At 36.5% G+C, this 20757-nt stretch overlaps 1 protein-coding gene across 1 annotated transcript in view; it reads left to right on the forward strand.

Moving 5' to 3' along the window:
• LOC145695026 (uncharacterized) overlaps positions 1-13467 on the forward strand; it is a 33665-nt gene extending 20198 nt beyond the window's left edge. The window contains exon 3 of the mRNA XM_081771855.1: positions 13312-13467. The gene's annotated coding sequence lies outside the window, so the exon portion shown is untranslated. The remainder of the gene's footprint in view (positions 1-13311) is intronic.
• The last annotated feature ends 7290 nt before the right edge of the window (positions 13468-20757 follow it).

The following is a 20757-nucleotide window of genomic DNA, read 5'->3' on the forward strand; positions in this document are numbered from 1 at the left end:
TACATACGTCGCCGTTTTCAAACCCAACATCCTTTACTTTTCGAGACTATGCACTACATAGCACTACATCCCACACCCACCCGGTATTTTCACAGTCCATTATCTCTTCTTTTTACATTATACCATTACACGCTTCCTCCCGATGACCCCTCCCTGTTCTTGCTAACTGACTACATCACTCATGCTCATTTGTCACTCATTTTTCCATCATTTCACGCACAGTCAATTCTTCATACTAACCTGGGTCCATTACGTCTCTCATCATAGCCTAGAGTCCCCCTAGGCAAGAAGATAACAGCATCTGTCTGCTAATATTTTTCATATGTGTTGTCCTGTGCTTGCACCTCATCTCATCACTCACCACCATTAATCATTCTGCTATAATACCACGAATAATCACATTATGTTTCTCACATTTATATATCCCGTATTGTTTATATAATGTTTCTCATTTATTGTTATTATTATTCTTTTCATATTTCTACTTTGATTTTCATAACAGCTATATATGTTATTTCTTTGTGTCTATATTTATATTTATGTATACCTTTAAACCTAATGTTAAGGAGCGAAAAGTTCCTTAAATCCTTTAATACTATGAATAAAGTCTCTTAAAGCACTTAGACCAACCACAAACCTTATACTCCGCTGTCTCCTAACGTCACTTCCCTAAAAGAGGGCGTAACCCTCTCAGAGGTAGCTAGCCTTTCGCTAGCAATTAAAAAAAAAAATGTAGTTGACGAAAATTTGGCAATGTACTCGCCTTCAATATGATAAAATAATTCCTTCAGATTAGTCAGATGGTTTGTAGTTGACGAAAATTCGGCAATTTCATAACTATGCATCATAGAGAACAATTTCAAACCGTGTGTAGGAGTGTTATACAGAAAATAGGCATAGCTGTGGTCGTAATTAGACATGGAAGCCTCAAAGTTTTTTTTTTCTTTTAGATTGATGTACAGTGCCTGCAATAATTCACGGAAGCGTTATCCATACCATACGTTACAATTTTTGAAGGACCTAAACCTGTTGCATTCAGGGACGATGTCAGTTTATCTACGATTGCTTCAGATGTTTCGTCTGAATCTTCATAAGAATATATCAATACAGTAAAAATTCCGTTTTTTCATAAAAATAACTCAAACTAATTGGGAACATCTTCTGATTCCCTTTGTTGGAAACATAAGTTGCTACGGCAAATGAGTAATGTTCCACTTCTGCAATAACTTCTTGATATTAAACAGATCCAAGAAATTTTGGGTTAATGCTTCTACTATTCTACGACTGCACTGCAGTGACGTAACTAAGAGGGGCAAACGGGGCTTGTACCCTGGGCGCCGGATTGAGGGTGGTGGTGCTAAACTAGACAAATATTTATTTTCACTATAAAGCAAGGAAAGGAGTTTTAGCAAACTAACATGAAAAAATTACTTCAGAAGCTTAATAGGACAACAACGACTCACCAACCTTAGGATCATATCCATTGAACATAAGTTAGCTTCAAAGTAGTTTTTTAAGGAAATTGTAAAAATCTTTGCAGCCACAAGAGCCCGTAAAGTTAAATTTTAGTTCCAGTCTTTTCTGTTGCATTTAACTTACATTGATTTAAGAGATTTGCAAAATGTCCGAGTATAATACTCGAGACAACAGGTTTTCATAATTAAATATTCTAATCTAAAGCATCAGACTATTCATTCATTCTACACATATATGCACATCCCGATATAATTCCAAAAACTTCTTGATTTGCAGTAATTACGATAAAACTATAAGAATGTGTCAAGCATGCTACTCTTCGATTATTTAGGAACCAAATACTAATTAGTTTGGTATCATGTACTAAAAATTAAATTATATACTGCAACTTTGAAATCAATTTGAGGCGCCTAGTATCAAAATCCGCCACATCCATTTCGCTTAGTTTCAAGTAAGTTGGCAAAACGTGCAGTGAAGCTCCATATACATTAGGGTGGGCCGAAAACGGCCGAAAATTTTTTTTTTTAGAAAATTAATATTGAGTACCGTGCAAAAGTTGTATAATGTTATATTATGTTTCCTCACCAAAACAGAGCCGGATTAAAAGATATTTAACCGGGCCCCGGGGGCCCCAAAGAACGTTAATTTTTTTTAAAACAAGTAGCCAGCAATGAAAACATTATTAAAATATATTTTTTAGAAAGTTAAGTTTGAGTACAATGCAAAAGTTGTATAATATTATGTTTCTTCACTAAAATAGAGCCGAATAAAAAGATATTTAACCGGGCCCCGGGTGCCCGAAAGAACGGTAATTTTGAAAAAAAAAAAAAAGTAGCCAGCAATGAAAATATTATTAAAATATATTTTTAGAAAGTTAAGTTTCAGTACCGTGCAAAAGTTGTATAATGTTATATTATGTTTCCTTACCAAAACAACCGGATTAAAAGATATTTAACCGGGCCCCGGGGGCCCCAAAGAACATTAATTTTGAAAAAAAAAGTTGTAAATAGTGAAAATATTATTGAAATATATTTTTGTAGAAAGTTAAGTTTGAGTACCATGCAAAAGTTGTATAATGCTATTTTCTTCCCCAAAACAGAGGCAGAAAAAAATATTTCAGCAGGCCCTGCGGGTCCGAAAAGTATTTTTTTTTAAAATATAAATACCATTATTTTAAGTGTGTATAGAAAATTGGTTAAGATTCCTAATACTTTAACTTGACCCCAGGATTTTAAATGTTCTGATCTGATGTGCAGCTCTTCGCCTGATTGGTGTTTAGTAGATATAATAGTACGGACACAAATACATAAGGTAAGGTTGAACAATTGACCAACAAACACCAAACCAGCGCAGAACTCACCACGTGGAGGTGGCTACACAGCGAGTTCCTCCCACCCACCCTCCTCTTACTTAAAGCTCCTTAGTTGAATCTTGGAACAAAATATTGAGATTTATGTTCGAAGCTTGGTAGATACTTTCGTGCTTACAGTTTGGCCCGAATATAACCGTCTCGTGCAACACTCCCGCATACTTCTGAAGAAGATTCTGTTACTACCTTTACACACCTCTCCAAAGCCTGTGTGTGGAAGGGGAACGTGACAAACTGAAACCTCCTCTTTTCCACAATCATTTCGGTTGGTTCTTCTATTGATACGTTAGCCGAAATTGGAAGTTTCGTTACTATTACTTCTGACCAATCGGCCAAATCGATATAATCCGCATATTCTTCAATGCTTTGCCTATTGCAATTGTCAATTAGAACTATAGTTTGGTATTTTCGGCCATCAAAATAGAGACCCTTAAAATTAGTAGCTTTACACTGTAGACGGTTTCTTTCTTCTTTTTCTTTTTCTTTTTTGCTAGTTTCGTACGGATTTTGTTTTTATCTACTACCTTGTCTTAGTTAGTTTTGTTCAGTAAATTCATATCTTCTAAAACAGCGGATACAATTTTAGCAACCGACCTATTCGATATACCTGTTAAATCTTTTGCGGTACTCATTTGTTTAGGGCTCACTATTGTTTATTTAGGTTTACTTTAGATTTTATTCTCCAAACGATTGCTCCATGCGAACTCTTCATCGTCTGAATTCGGGGTGGAAGCGCTTAATGTATGTTCCAAGTACGGGATTGAGGCTAACGATTGTAACCCTCTTGTAATTGGTACCGTAGCATCATAATCGATCTGTGTGTCATGCTTTCTTTTGAGCCTATGGGTTTCTGCTTCATCTACATTGCAACTCGTCATTTGTCTCTGATTTCTCTGATCTAATATGAGCTCCCAGTCCAAAAGCGGTATATAATTTGATTTACCACACTTACAGGTTAATCTATCGCAGCATTTGCAAGAGAAAATATCACATAACTTCTGAGCACCGTTCTTAAATTTCTTTAATTTGGCTCTTAATGGGGGATATCTCATTTCTTAATGGGGTTAGTGATTGTTTTGCATTTTGAGTTGTAATTCAAAATCATATGCTTAATTCGAAGTCAAGACAATACAGGAAGAGAGGCACGCAGCTATATTGTTTCTAGTTTATTTGAATTCATCAATGTAAGCGCCGTCTTCGGAAAGCCAGTGTTATGTATTTTGCATCCAGATGCGAAAAAGTGATATTCTCTTAAAGTTTCAGAGTTCTGAGCTGGGCTCAATACAAAGGTTTTTCGTGTGTTAATATGGTAGTTATGAAAGTTAGTTAAGCTCTTAATAGTTATTTGCGTATATTGAAACCATGTATTTCATGTTTTATGTATTAATAGTGTTGTCTGGTAAAATGTTATTATTACCTAAAACCATTTTATTTGAACAAAAAATTGGGAACTTTAGGGCCACGGGGGCCCGGTTAAATATTGTTTTAAAATCAACATATTTGACATGGCTTCATTTCGTACCAATGCACAACTTTTGATAACTAGTCAATCCTGAATATCTGAAAAAAAATTTTTCGGCCCACCCTAATATACATACACGCGTACAAAGTCCCGTATTTGAACTTGTTTTTTAGTATGAAGTCTTAAGTTTTTGAACAAAATTCTGTTTCCGTGGAATTCCTTTATGTCAAACATATAACAAGCTATATATAACTCATTTTCGGTAAAAAAAAAAAAAAAATGGATTTGACGGCTTTTGATACTAGACGCCTCATTTACCACTTGAAGAAAAAATGCAATAGGAGATTTACTGTGTGATGCCAGTACTGTATTAGGTGTAGTCGGGGAGCATTTTGGTTTGGTTGGTTAGGAGCGATAAGACGAGTTTTTGCCCCGGACGACAACTAGCCAAACGACGCGACAAACATCTTGGCATTTGAAGGTGGCGCTTCAAGTTCCCTTTAAAGGCTGCGAGCAAATGAGAGGCCAACGGTATTGCCACTTTTATTTTGTACACATCCACATCTATCCTCTGCCACCTGATCGCGCTGTAGTTCGTCTGCTTAGTCATAGCCACACCCCTTAGCACTCGGCAACGTCGCGTCAGAGCTTGCGTTTTATTCGTTTAGCTGAAATGCCAAGATATTTGTCACAGGCTTTAGTTGCGTCGCTGCTGCACTGTATTCTTGACGCGACTTTCGAATCACTAAAACTTCGTTTAATTAACTTATTGCCATAATCTTGCGATAGGTAACTATAATGATGATGAACACCATGATGAGTTAACTGGAATTCTGCTCTCAACTGTTCGTCCTTTTCTGCATGAGACTGATTTTTCTGCAGAAATTTCGTCCGTTTGTCACGTTATCAAAATTGCGCTTTTATGTTTCACTACATTTTTGTGCTGTCACGGCGTTAACACCATCGTGTTCTATTCTACTGTAAATTTTTAAAAAGCATACAACACACTTCTGTTTTTTAGTTGTCAAGTTTTCGTACCCATGGTTTGTATTCTGCAATTGATAACCACTCATCACTAAAAGAGCACTTTGTTCATTTTGGTTTGAGGAATTTAGGTGGCGTTTCAGTCTCGTAGGCCTCATCACTGTGCTCAGTAAGTATAGTACTCACTTTCTTCACAAGAACAGTAAATCGTTGACACGCGGTAATTCGAAATCCGAAAAAGAACTAAATTATTCAGTATATTCCGCTGTTACGCACTCCGATATTCACACTAGTCCTTAAACAGTCGAAGAATGAAGAACAACGTGACTTTATTATTAAGTAAAAAAATTACAGAAAATAAAATTTACGTTTAATTCTCATTTGCAAGTGGTAACACAACATAGTAGGATAGTATGAATCCTTTCAAGTAATGAACTAAGCACGATGATAAAATTTATACCTTCTACTTGTTTCCTTTAATAAATTAAAACACTCTCCATCAGTGTTGCCAAATCTACTGATTTCGCAGGAGATCTCCTGCTTTTTCTACGTTCTACTGATCTACTGCGAAAGAAAATGAAAAGTGAACAATCTCCTGCTTTTTCCTTACTTCCAGAAGTTGAAGAAATATTATTATTATTAATATTGAATTTTCAATGTTTCCTTACATAAAAAGACGAAATTTCTGTTATAATACACAAAGCTCTGTAGAGCATATAGTTATAGAGCTTTACTGTATATAATATGAATCCAAAGAATACAACTGTACGTCATTCTCTATATGCATTATGGTTAGAGTTTTTATGACTTTCTGTAAGATTTACAAGTAAGTGTTGTTTAAATTGGGACTTGGGCTAGAAGAGTGGCTTAGATCGTTTCTCCGCGATCGTCAGCAAGAAATAGTCTTACGCCACGGTCACGTGTGACTGCATAATAAAGCTACGTTATCGCTACGTGTATGAAAAGACATTTTCCCACTCCACTTTGCTCTTTCACTAAGTTTACTTCACACATCTCTGTATCAAATAATATTAATATAAATCGGGACTTTTCACTTTCATTTGCTCGGAAATGAATTCTGGATTGCTTGTTTTGACTACTGCCCTCTTAATAATGGCAAATTTTATTGATCCCCCCCCCGCGGATTTATTCAAACGCCACCACTGTATGTGTCTACTGCTTTCTCCTGTTTTTCATCCTCGAGTCTCCTGCTTTTCCAACTGACTGGTCTGGCAACACTGCTCTCCATGGCTTGAAGAACCGAGAAGTTATTAAATTTATATTAGAAAACTTCAAGATTATGCTCTCATCTTTGCAATGAAATACGAAATTAAAATTATTCAAAGCAGTAAATGGGGTAGTTACGGGAATAACATTAAAATTCTCTCAGTTGACAAGTACTGTTGAGTAGCTCTAAATCTGCGAGGTAGGGAGAACGAAAAACAAAACAAAAAAAAAAAATAAATAAAAAATAAATAAATAAAAATTATTTGTTGCGTAGTGAAACATCCTCTGTCTTGAGAAATCAAATAAAATGACTGCATATAATAACAGACCGGGTTATTTTTCAAGTTTACGCTTTATTTTCAAAAAGTAATCTATTTTTAGAAACTATTTAGCATTAGTTGAATCAGCTAAATCAGGTGAATATGATATCCCTATCATTGACTCAGTTGCCAACACCAGCAGGCCAACAAGTGATCATTTTTGTACTACTACTAAATCTACGAATGTGTTACCATGTCCTCACTGTGGGAAACATTATGCGAATTTCAGAGGATCAGCTATACACATACATAAAAAAGCATCAGGTCATAAATGTGGAGGAAGATTGTTGTCACAATCGATAATAATAGCAATCCTGATTGTAAAACAACAAATAGTAACATCTTTAACCACAATAAAGGCACACAGGATTTGACGTTGTCTAACTTGGGCAAAATATTAATATTGTTAAGGCCCTCGACACACATTTTATGATGTGTTCCTCGAGGTGCTCGAGCTACTGCAGTGGCTGATGCACTTGACGAGATGTTACTTCAAGTAACTATTTCAAATGACGAAAAAGATTGGATAAACCTGTTTGTATTTCATTTAGTTGCACTAATTGCTCTTAAAACAATCAGAAAATGTACAAAAAACTTACCTCCTGGGTAAAGCAAAGTTCTTCTTTGGTGTAATATAGGTATTGACGCCTTAACCTGACATCCAACAAAGATCAGGAAATCTCTTCCGAAACAAAATGTTTCCAATCTTAAGATTGTAGAAAACAAAGTGGTAGATGGTGACGTCTGTGGAGCAGTCCGTCTTCTAATGTCAGATGATACTGTTGCAACCCTCGACATTTGTGTGTTTGAGACGCTGTTGGAGAAGCATCCAGCCCACCCTGGTGAATTTACTTTACCGAATCTCCCTGGTGACCCAAACAACTGTCAAGGAGTTTCGGGTAATGAAGTTAAAATTCCTTTCCATTGGGCAGCGCGGGAGGTCTCGATGGTCTTCGCCCTTCGATCCCCAAAGATCTCTTTTCCTGCCAAGTACTTGAATCGAAGGAAAACACGTAAAATCATTATGCGATCTGTTCAATTTAATTATTTCAGGAAAAGTACCCCTGCGAGTTCGCTCATTGTTTTTCGGAGTCAAACTTACTGCTTTTAAAAAGAAATGTGATGAAATTAGACCTATCGCTGTTGGGAATGTTTGGCGCAGAATATCAGCAAAAATTATATGCTTCAGAACACGGGAGCCTTTTAACAACTTTTAAACTTGGAACTTGAAACTTGATGTTTGTATTCCCAATGGAGACGAAGCAGCTGTACATGCAACCCGGGTTTATGTTTCCTCTACTATGCTCCTAAGGCTATCTTATAGCTGGATTTTCGCAACGCGTTTAACGAGCTTTGCCGGTACTTCATGCTTACTACAGTGTTGAATAAATGTTCTTCAATCTATTCATATGTTTACCAATGTTACACTCAACCCAGGAATCTATTCTTAGGCCAAGACATTATTTTATCCCAGAAAGGAGCAGGCCGAAACCAGCCACAGAGATTTGGGGGAGTCATGAATATGTTAGGGGAGGCCAAGTCATTAAAAATTATCTTACAAACATCTAAATTGTGCATTTTGTATTGAGGTCTGGAGAGGCCATGAAAAGTTTAGAGGTGACAGGACCCCCTATTCCCCTTTGGTTACAAGGAGTACAACAGGGCCATCCACTGGCCCAGCACACTTTGCTATAACCATTCATTTCTTTGTAAGATCAATTAACACTGAATTAAACATCTGGTATTTGGATGATGGAACTATTGCTGATGAACCTGAAGTAGTTCTTTCAAATCTAACACAAATAAATGAGCAGGCATCTGTACCTGGTCTACATCTGAATTTTTCAAAGTGTGAAGTTGGTTTTCTTGGATCAGATGAAGCCACGTTAGGCCTATTACTTAGGAAATTTGACGAAGCTGCAACAGAATACCTCTCCTAACTAACCAGGATGCTTGTCTTCTAGGCGCCGCTCTCACAAAGGAAGCATTTACTAACGTGCTGTTAAACAAAATATCCAATTTAGATTTTTTTTTGTCTTCTCTTGCCTCGATTTCTGCTCATTCAGCTTTATTTCTTCTACGTGCCTCTTTGTGAATCCCTCGTTTAAACTACTTTTTACAATGCTTTCCATGCTGGAATGAGACTCCACTACTTGAGAAATATGATATTATCCTTAAAATGAGTCTGGAGTCTATTTTGAACTGCTCCTTAAGCGACGAATCTTGGATTCAGGCATCCTTACCTGCAGGATTAGGGGGTATTGGTATTCGACAACCCATAGATATAGCGATTCCAACCTTTTTAGGGTCCTACCACGAATCTCTTCGTTTAGTCGAGGCAATCCTTTCGCAAGGTTACCACCTGGATCCAGATGGTAGAGTTAAAGAAGGCTCTAGCAAATGGAAAAATTTAACAAATACAGATCTTCCAGAAATTAACAAATGAGATTCTCAGTCATCTTGGTATACACCATTTGCAGCGCATTTCCATGAACTTATCTTACAGTCAGATATTGCTCCAGAGAATTTTTGCTGCCTCATCTCTCCATGCTGGGACATGGTTGAATGTAATTCCCTCCCCACAATTAGATCTTCATATGACTAATGAAACCTTTCGAATCGCTGTCGCCTTAAAATTAAGTTCAGCTGTTTGTGAGCCATATCACTGTCCAGCTTGCGGGGATCAAGTTAACCAACGTGGCCTGCATGGTCTTTCATGCATGATGAGCAGAGGCAGACACGCCAGACACTCCTTTGTTAATGATATAATTTTACGAGCTGAAATTCCTTCCATACGTGAACCCGCAGACTGTTGTTGTTCACATGGTAAACGGTCCGATGACATGACATTAGCTTCTTGACTGAGAGGCAAATCACTAGTATGGGACTTTACATGTTTAGATACATTTGCCCATTTAAATCTCCCTTTAGCTGTTATGAATGCTGTTGCTGTTACTAGTCGTAGAGAAGTAGAAAAGCAAAGGAAATACAACCTTCTTGATAAATTTCCTTTTGCTCCAATTGCCATCGAGATTAGTGGTGCTTGTGGATCTAGAAGCTTTGATTTTATTAGAGAGGTAGGCAGAGGCATTTCCATCGTTTCTGGAGATGTTCGTTCAATATCTTTTCTATTTTAAAGCATAGCTATTGCTATCGAACGTGGCAACGTGTCGTCGGTTCTTGGCACATTACCACATGGAAAGGAACTAGATGAGGTGTTTCTTCTCTACCATAAAGGACAACACTGAACATTTCTAGAACTGAACTATATACTGTACAATTAAGGTCAACCCGGCGGGAGCTCATGTGGTTCGGATTCCACGTTAATCAGTAGGTCCACGTCTCATATAGCCTCGCTGCTGAACGGGACATAAAACTCAAAAATCAATCAATCAATCAATTAAGGTCAATTACATCAATGAAACCGAAGAACAACAGAGGAACTTTTGCGAAGAGAGCTGTTTGGCTACTTTAATAACAATAAAAATAAAAATAATTTTTGAAGTAATTATCACATGTCCTGCTGAGATATTATTTTTCAGTCATACTCTGATATATTAAAAGTATATACTTTCCCCTGGTAAGAATTTATGTAAATAACTAACGACTTTTAGAAATCATTTAATGGCTAACACAAAAGGCCAAAACTGGCAAGAGTTTCATAAAATAAGCTATATTTAAGGCTATAATCATTTCGTATATCTGTATGGCTAAATACTTCTCCATATATAGATTTAGCCAAAAATAGACAAATTGGTATTGCCACTTTGAAAATGAATAATAAATAACATCACTGTCGGGGAACAACAAATTCGTTACAGAATGGAATACAGTTATGTCGTGATCAGCCGGTTCTCAAATGAAGTTGATTTTAGAATTCAGATTTAACTAAATCTACTTTCTACGGAATTAAAAAAATAGTCTGAATTGAACAGAGAATATGACTAGTAAGAGAAAAAATTACCGGACATTTAACATCCGGTTTTGAGGTCGTACGGGATACCGGGCAAGGAGGTCAAAAACGGAACTGTCCGGTAAAATATCGGAAGGTTGGCAACCCTAGACTTCATTTAAAATATAATACTGTCCAAGCGTTACATTTTAAATGAAACATTACGCAGTACATATTTACTGGGGCATAGACTGTAAAATATGAAAAAAATGTAGCAGTTTCTTAAAGAATTCAGCATAAGCAATTTCTGATTTCGACTTACGTAAAATTCAAGCTCAACATTTTCTCCTGATCAGACACATCTGAACTTTAACCTACGAGAACACCTTAAAAATACTGTGAACTCCGTCAAGATCTGGAATTTACAGCATTTGGGGCAGTGACTTCAGGATTTGTGTGCAACAACGCTTTGAGATAGCTTGATCTCTGTGCATGAGGAGTGGAAGAGGCGTGTGGTACATTCTATTGTTATCTATGGTAGTCATTTCTAGCATATATATTGGAAAGATAAACAGAAAAAAAAACAGGCCATGATTACTGACCGGTTAGTGACAGAACAAAACAATCAGTGACATTACACTCCTACAGTGAAACGTGTGGACGTATACTGACCTTTCTATTGAATAAAAAGTAAAGTGATATTCAAGATTGAGAATTCTAACATAACGGTCGTAGTGGCCGCCTGTGTAAAATACGGTAAATGTACACAAGCAAAAATTTTATTACATCGAGTTTTTGAACATGGTACTCGATGTAATTTTAATAATATTAAATCGTGTAGCAAGTAGAGGGTACCTGAAAAGTAGGGCATCCCGATAACTTTTGGACCACAGTTCTGTAAGCAATAAAATTGACACTCATCGGCCTGTTGCGTCTTACACACTATCACGTTACAATACATTTCGTCTTATTATTGTGGAAATTGTTTTTATTTCAGTACGTCATTATTTTGATCCTGAGATGTGTAAAAGTGGTGAAAAACTGTCATTCTTCTTTCTAAATGATAATTTTACCTAGCATATCAGTTAACATTCAAATTACCCTAAAAGCAATATCATATCTGTCTCCTTTTTGATGCATTTTACAATTTGTATGCACAAAAAGAAGCCCACCGTGGTATACTTTATTTTATATGGTGGACCAATATCGAACTTACTTACCTTGGTTCATATAGGCCTATCACTAAATATCTACAGAAATTGGACAAACTATAGATGGTGTTTTTATTACTTACACACTTGTGTAACAAAAGTTATTCCGCTGCAAAACCTGGTTGGTCGGACTTTCCAACACCCTATATCTTATTTTGTCAAGACAAAGACAGCCAACTAATTCAAAGTTTTATGAAAATAAAAATGGAAGTATTGTATAGAACCCACCCATTATTGCACTGTAGTTATGTGCATTTTAAGATAGTGCATGCCACGTAGTTCTTACACTATCCTTGCGTTACTTTACATATGATTTTAATACAGTGGATATACTAATACTTTTTGAAACCTGGTATTTTCTTTAAACTAGCTATAAGGCCAATGTTTATTTACACTATGCATGTAAAGATAAAATCTTTCAGTTTCACATTACACACATTAGGCTAAAGGAGACGGATGATTTAATGAAAATAACTGACTACGATAGAATTTGTGGAATGAAAATATGGGAGGAAATGGGAGATCCCAGAGTTGTGACAGGCAAGATGCTATCCACCACAAACTCACGTGGCATGACATAGAACGAGGGACTCAGCATCAGAGATAAACACTCTAATATTGATCCACCGTGTCTCATTTAAATATATATGTTCTTCTGTAGTGATATCGGGTAACATGCATTTCTGTTATATATGATACGGACTTCAACTTGCAATAGAAACTTCAATACTTTAAAGAACACGATAAAAGTGAGAGTATATTAAAATAGTAAGTACTTTCGGGTTATGGTTTCAAATTGGTCAAAAAACGATAAATGAATCATATTCAAACAAGTGAACAAGTACTAAAGAGAAAAGAGGAATCAGGTTATGTATCTCAAAGTATGATAGTAACAAGGATACAAATGAATAAAAGAGCTCCTTCGTGGCTAAGCGGTTAGCATATGCGCCTTTGGCGTGGGAAACCCGGATTCGATTTCCGACGGAAGCTCATGTGGTTCGGATTACACGTTAGTAGGTCCACGTCTCATATAGAATCTCTGCTGAAAGGGACGCTAAACTAAAATCAACTCAACAAATAAATAAAAGAATAATTGGAAAATCATGCAAGAAGGAAAATGTATTTAGCCATAGAAGTAACAAAATGTTTCCCACTAACACAAGTTTAACTAACAGTAAATGTTACTTTAGTATTGTACCAGTAGTTTGGAATTGTACTGCTAAGATTGTACCATAGATGAAAGTAGATTAGATTCCAAAAAAATGCAGTACGCTTTAATATAGCTGCCAATTTCCACAAGAGTCTCTTTTGCTGTCCATCGGTAAAATATAAGTTTTCGTTATATGAAATAACTTTTCTTTCTTCCCTAGGTAGCCACGTGCAGTTGCCTACTACTGTAAATCGGTCATCTGATATCCAGGCCCAACTCAATCCTCATAAGAATTGTGATCTAAGGTTTGCTGTTAGGTACTTTTGTTTATACCTGTACGTTTACTTCATGTTCAATAAAGTGTTAACTTACAACACACTAATCTAAGATGTCTTTTAATTCTCTTACCACAATAAATATACTAAACCTATGTCCAGGGCCGGATCCACGATTCTCTGAGGGGGGTTGCACCAATAACTACCAGTACATTTGAATTAAATTTGGGTTTTCTAAATGTCTTTAGGCATCTGTAATGTGAATGAGGGATTCTTTTGGAAATGCTAAGTGTCTGCTCTCGATGAATTCTTTTCCTTCAACCTTCAGGAAATTGACTTAAACTATTGATTTTGCAAAACTCACTGCAAGCTTCTCATTTTATGTAATGTATATTAACAACGAATGGGGGTGCACCTTTGCACCCCCCTAAATCCAGCCCTCCCTATGTCTAATTAGCACGTTGGCTATATAATACGATAGGCAGTCAAAAAAAATCTCAGAATGTTGTTGAAATTTTGGCGTTTGTGACGCAATCACAATGAATTGTGTACATTACAATCCATAGATTGTCTAGTTATGAATTTGACAAGTGCGAACAGGTCATAACAGACAGTATGCAAGTAGTGTAGCTGAACGGAGGAATGTGTGGTAATCAGTTGGCGTAATGTCGCAGTTCGACAACGCGCAAACATTCAAGTTCATGGACAAATTAGGGAAATCTGTTTCAGAGACTTTGATAACCTTAAAAACAGTTTATCACCATCGGATATTTGGCATTTCCCAAAACTAAAAATAGGGCTCAAAGGTACTCGTTTCAACTCCGTAGAATAGATCAACGCCACGGCTGAACTTCGGAAGATACCAAAAGAGGCCTTTCATCGTTATTTCCACCAATCGCAAGAGCGGTGGAACAGGTGTGTGTGTGTTCCAAAGGTGCCTACTTTGAAGACGATTAAGTAAATGTGTACTCAAATTTGGTAATAAAGAGCTACAACAGAATTCGTGGAACTTTTTGACGACACCTCGTGTATTAAAATGAGAAAAATCCTTAAAATCCTTCTCTCTCTTATTTATCTTTTATTTGCTGAGAGAGAAATATATACATACATATACAGTATATATATATATATATATATATATATATATATATATATATATACAGGTGACTAGTAATTTGATGCATTTCTTCTATGGGATATTCTACAAGTACTTTGGAACATTTTTACCTATATGAACCGGGGGTCGCAAATCTATAGTTTCTGAGTAATTTCCACATGTATGGTTTCTTTTGAAACACGCCGGCTAACGACAGGTGCGCGAGAAAGCTTAACTCTGACCCACTTCTAAATATCTTAAAGCGATGAAATTTTACATGTGTAATCTGCGTACCTATGTAGGTCATGTGGTAATGTACAGCTAGTAACTCGACATCATTGCAGTGTTACAGATCCGAACCTGAAGTAAGGTGTAGTGGTCCAAAATCCATTACTGCACCTCAGAAAGCAGCGTGGTAACATCGCACAAGTACTTGCCCCTAGGGAATGACTGCATGGTTGGGAAAAGGTGGAATGAAAATAGTGTGCGGTCAAAAGAAAACGCGAACTATGACGGATTTACTACCCAGGGTAGTCCATCTGTCTGATCATTCAAACAGTGAACGGGTGCGTCGTCTTCCAGAAGGCGGACACGTTTCCTCAACATGCCACACTCTGGGATTTCACAGAGTCCCGCAACAAATCCAGCAGCGGGACATAGTATATCCTGGTAATTGTGGTACCCTTTGCCTGGAAAACAAGTAGTAAAACCTCATGTTGATCCCAAATAAACGCGATCATCACTTTGGTCGCTCAGAGTTCAACACAGACTTCCTTTGGTGGTGTTACGTCTTCACGCTGTCATTAGTTTGACTAGGTTTTCCCAGGTTTTTATTCACTACCACGCGAAGACCGGGATGGCACCTTCTTGAAGGCTAGGGCCAGTTTTTTCAAAATCCTAGATCCACTTAAAAGATCGATGTGACTCCGGAGTAGGAGGTCTGAACCCTTCTATGAGTCATTGCCTTGCATAAATAAATAGCAATCGAAATCAATTACAGCATGCCGACGTACCACCACCAAAGGAAATCCGTGTTCAACTCTGAGTGATCAAAATGATGATACTTTTTATTTCCAATTAGCATGGGGTATTACTACTTGCTTTCCAGGCAAAGAGTATCACAATTACCAGGATACACTATGCATCACTGCTGCGTGCGTTGCGAGATTCTGTGAAATCAGAGCGTGGCATACTGACAAAGTTTGCCCGCCTTCTGGAAAACAACGCACCCGTTCACTGTTCGAATGTCAGCTAGACAGTTGGGAAACCCTGGATATGAAATCCGTCATAGTTCGCGTTTTCTCTTGTCCGCACACTATCTTCATTCCACTTCTTCCCAACCATGCAGCCATTTCCTACGGGCAAGTACTTATGCGATGTTATCACGTTGCTTTCTGAGATGCAGCAATAGATTTTGGACCACTACACCTTACTTCACGTTCGGATCTATAACACAACAACGGTGCAGAGTTACGAGTACATAACCACATGACCTACATAGTCATGCAGGATTACAAGTGTAAAATTTCATTGCTCCACGATATGTGGACATGGGTCAGGGTAAAACTTTCTTGCGCTACCATCCAAATTTCAAAGAAATCATGTGGAAATTACTCAAAAATTATTGATTTGCGACCTCCGGTTCATATAGGTAAAATGTTCCATAGTACTTGTAGAATATCTCCTTGTAATGAATGCATCGAATTACCAGTCCTGTATATATATATATATACCGTATATTAATAAAAATGCGAAACAGAACAATTCAAAATTGGCTGTATGTGGTGTCTACCTTTCTGCGGCCACCGGATTTTCCTTATTAACCCAGAAGGAAAGTCAACTATATTTATACAACATCTAGGATAATTCTTAAATATAAAACAGGTACGAATTCAAGTTTCGTTAGCAATTTCCTGTTAATACTCTTTTTATTCAAAATAATCTTCTCTAACGGTCCTTGTGCGCTTATTGATACCTCGGAGACTCTCGATGTGAATTACCGTACATTTCCAGACTAGGAAAGAAGCACCTATATAAGTACTATATGTGTAAATTCTCTAAAGGTATGTCTAAATATTCATTGTGTCTGCATATATTCCATAGAGATATTCTTGAAAGTTCTTAATTCAATAGGGATGTCTTCCTCACTTCTATGATACCTGTCAGAGCCCTACTCTGTGATTATCAGTTCACATACATCGGATAGCTTTAAGAGACTATGCATAGCTTGTTGCATAGAACTTATCTCCTCTATAAGGGAGAGTTAGTTCAATTCAAATTAACCTCACCCTTTGGTTCTATTTAAGGATTCTCGTTATATAAGGGGAAACCTTTTGCCAGGCCTATCCTTTCCTTATAAATTGCTCATACAGATTTTCTTTAAAAGTGCTTCTTGTAATATAAGAGAGACATTGATTATGATTAGACCATGATTTTTATATAGTAAGTCAAATACTTTAGATTTAAGAATGATAAAGGGCGCCATTAATGAGAGCTAACCTTATTATCTTCTCCAGGCTATTCCTTTTAAAAGAATTTTAGAAAACTTTACAGAACCAAAAACGTAGAGACTAATTTAACGAATTTAGATACGAGAGTACCCAATTGGTATTTTTCAAGATACTTTTCTCTAGAGGAACATTTCGTTAGACTCTCAATTTACTTGAATAAAATGAATTTAGACGTAGGTAACAGTTGTTATGGTTTTATATTTTGATGTGAACCTGAAGATTTTGCAAAACCTATGGATTTAGGTATTTGCGTTTTTTGTTAATACAATAAGTTATTACTCTAGACGTTACTTAGAAGAATTATTACACTCGTAATTATTTAATACGAGCATAATATATGTAATAATTATATATTTATTATTTATTCAATTACCAGTCACATCCTTTGCGTTTGTGTGTCACATGACTGTGGACGTACACACTGTAATTGCATAGAGGGAATACAGGAAGTAGGCAAACATATGTTCATATGCTTGCCTCCTCTTTAACAAGGATGATATATAAACTTAGTTTTTCTTCCCATGCAAACTTCTATCTCCATTCGGGAGGTGCAATTCTATCTTAACTATTGTTAGATAATCATTTTCAAGGACAACTTCAAGATTTATGTTTTACACACAGCAAAATTTATGTGTGAATGCCTTTTTTCATGAAATAATCATAATTAAACAACTTGTTTAGCTGTAGTATATCCGGTAACTATTGACATTCTTCGTTTACCTTTACTGACTTTGGACCCTTTCTATGATGTCTTCGGAAACTAAGCTAATAAAAGATTCAGAATCAAGGTAGCAATCTCTAGATTCTTTCTAAAAAAAACATATAAGTGTAGGGTGAAAAGTTCTAACCGTATGCGAATTATCTGACTCCTCTCTGTGCAACACCTATATTTTGTCATTGTTAACACTTCCTTTTTGTTCTTTGAGCATTCTGTATTCAGCCCGTGTATTTCCCGTCTTGAAACAAAAGTAGTACTTAATTTTATTTTTCTTTCTACTCCAATAGATTTCTTTCCTACGTTTTTCCTTCGAAAAATTGCGGGGGCCAAGAGATCCTCATTTGTTGCTCGAAATATTGTCTAACTCCTGATATTGTCTCGTAACAGTTGTTAATTCAGATTTGCTCTCTTCAATTTCCTGTTCCCTAACATAATTTTATTCTTCCAAGAAACAGAATTGAATTTTTAGTGCGTATATCTCAAGTATGTTCAGCGAGCCAAACTCTTTTCCGTACGAGTACAGTCTGTACTTGGGATGCACTTTTATCTCTTGATTCGGTCCTTTTCAGTTCGTGGATTTTTCAGACGCAATCATGAAAGGGCAATTTCTCTTATATCTTTTGCTAAAGTCTCAATAGGCGATTGTATCTTTCTATTAATTTCATTTTTCAATCTGAGCCTGATAATTCAAGCTATAATATTCTCGAATGAAACTATTCTTAATCTCAGAATCGATTACCTATAACCCTCTCTGTCCAGTAAATAAGAGAGTACTACGGTCTTCAATATTTTATCTAAGGAGCTATTTCTTCACTTGGAATAATCTTAGTGCATCTATAAAAATCGAACTGATTTTCTTTCTGCTCTTCGTTAAACCAAAGTAGTTGACTTTTTACATCCTCTCGGACGTTCCTTCAAGAACATTCTTGCATTTACTCATTTGTGCTATATTTAGTGTATTGTTTCTCGTGGATTTCTTCGTTCTTTAGCCTAGGCCTATACAATTTCATTATTTGTAAAATTCGATCCACGCTAACTTCTTCGGATTAATCTATGCTTAAAAGCTTCTTACAAAGCTTGTACACTCAACCACAAAAGTATCTCCCCCTAAGTGCTCTAATTCCATTACTTGAGGTCCAGGTAATTTGCAGTTGTGAGAACGCCTAGACAGATGCAACCCAACTTACACGTAATATTTCTCGGCACTGATAGCAGTTGGTAGCCCTGATCCATGTTTTTATCCAGGTAAAATAGTAAAGTAGGTGACTAACGAAACAGTTCTCCATTCTAAGATGAATCTCTATGGTTCGGATCGTGTTTTCCAAAGAACACCATATATTTATATTAATATTGCTGTGTATGTAATGTATTATTTCTTTATACACTGTATGTTTAGAGAAAAAAATACTGACCACGCATGAATCATAAAGTGCTTGAAAGTAGCTGAAAATATCAAATCTAGAACAACTGCTGGAAATAAGTTAGTAAATGATTGCCTTCATTGAGAGATCTACTCCAATTCTCCCCATTCCAACATCTTTTTCTTTTTGGAGAAGAGAAGATCTTTCTTGTCACACTGAGTATGTATTGAAATTGAAATTGAAACATTTTGAAAAGTTTCAATCTGGCCGGGATCCGAACCCGGGCCCGCCGAACAGAAGTTCAATACGCTAATCACTTACCTACCGCGTCACTTAACCTTTTATCTAAACTTTTAGCTAGATAAAATCGTTGCATGTGTGACTATACAAACTACTAATGCTCGTATGAGACGACGTTTCTTATGAGTGTCACAATGACTTACTAGAGATTTCCTTCTTTAACTCAAAAGCAAGTTATATAGACCTTCGTCAATGAGGAAAATATCACGAAACGTTCTTCAAGTTGAGGCTACCTCATCGTTTTTAACTGCTCCTGATTTACATTACTACTATTCTTCCTCATCGTAACTTCTAATTTCGAAAGAAGAAGAGCCGGCAGCAGATCCCAAGAGGGTAGCCCTAATTTCAATTTCATACACTAACTATCGTTATAATTTTGTACTCTGGACGAGAGCTCCCGTGTGATTTTGTGTTAATCTTTACAATTATGATAAGATGCATTAGCAATAAAAATACAATGACAAACCACAGCAAACTCGAGTCATGGTAAAGACCGGCTTGGGAAACTGCACGTAGTCGTCCTAAGAATTGGTTCAAACTCAGTTATAGAGCCTCTGTTAAATCCGGAAATAATGAATATACTACAACTTCCAGTTTCAACATTCTGATAGTACAGAAACAATAATAGCCAGAGTGAAATTTTTTCTTTGATATGAGTTAGAGAATCCGGAAAAATATACATTTAATTCTTGGTTTTAACCCTTCTGAGGAAACTGGAAGTTATAGAAATTTATAGCTTTCGTTGAGAGGCCCGAATTCGATCACCATTTGGAGCTCACATTCGAATTCCACGTTAAGCTGCATAATTATGTCTCATATGGACTTGCTACTGGAATGATGCTAAATTCAGATTAACTAACCAATTAAATCTGTCATTTTCGAATTTTAAAGAGCTAATTAAGAAAATGAGTGCTTTCTATTATTTGTCACTCATTTCTGTCTGTAATACGAAATTCAGAGTAGCAGAAATGGTGCAGAATCACCGCTGAATAACCTATCGTTAATGTGCATGGTATTCTAGTATAACTTGCATAGGAATTTCTTGCAGTTTCCATTGTTGGTAACTTTGACTGCTTGCGGCCTCTAAATGTATTGTTATTATCATTACCACAGCTACGAGGAGTAATGCTGTATTTCATCGTCGTGAATTAAAATCTAGTGATTTCAGGGTTGCAACATACTAATAATGATAGTCTTGCATCCAGGCACAAAAATGTGTTTCCAGTGCGAAATATTAAATATTCAATCTACGGTTATCAGTTAATGTCAGTGAAGTTAACCGGGATTAATCTTGAATGGGCCAACACGACTTCTGTGCTGGGATGGCCAAAGTTGTTAGCAAAACGCTAGGTAAGTAAAATTTTTATCAACAAAAATAACATTACAGCTTACTACTTCAATAGAAG

Source organism: Thermobia domestica, chromosome 9 (genome assembly GCF_964235325.1).
Source record: "Thermobia domestica chromosome 9, izTheDome1.hap1.1, whole genome shotgun sequence".
Lineage (NCBI taxonomy): Eukaryota > Metazoa > Arthropoda > Insecta > Zygentoma > Lepismatidae > Thermobia > Thermobia domestica.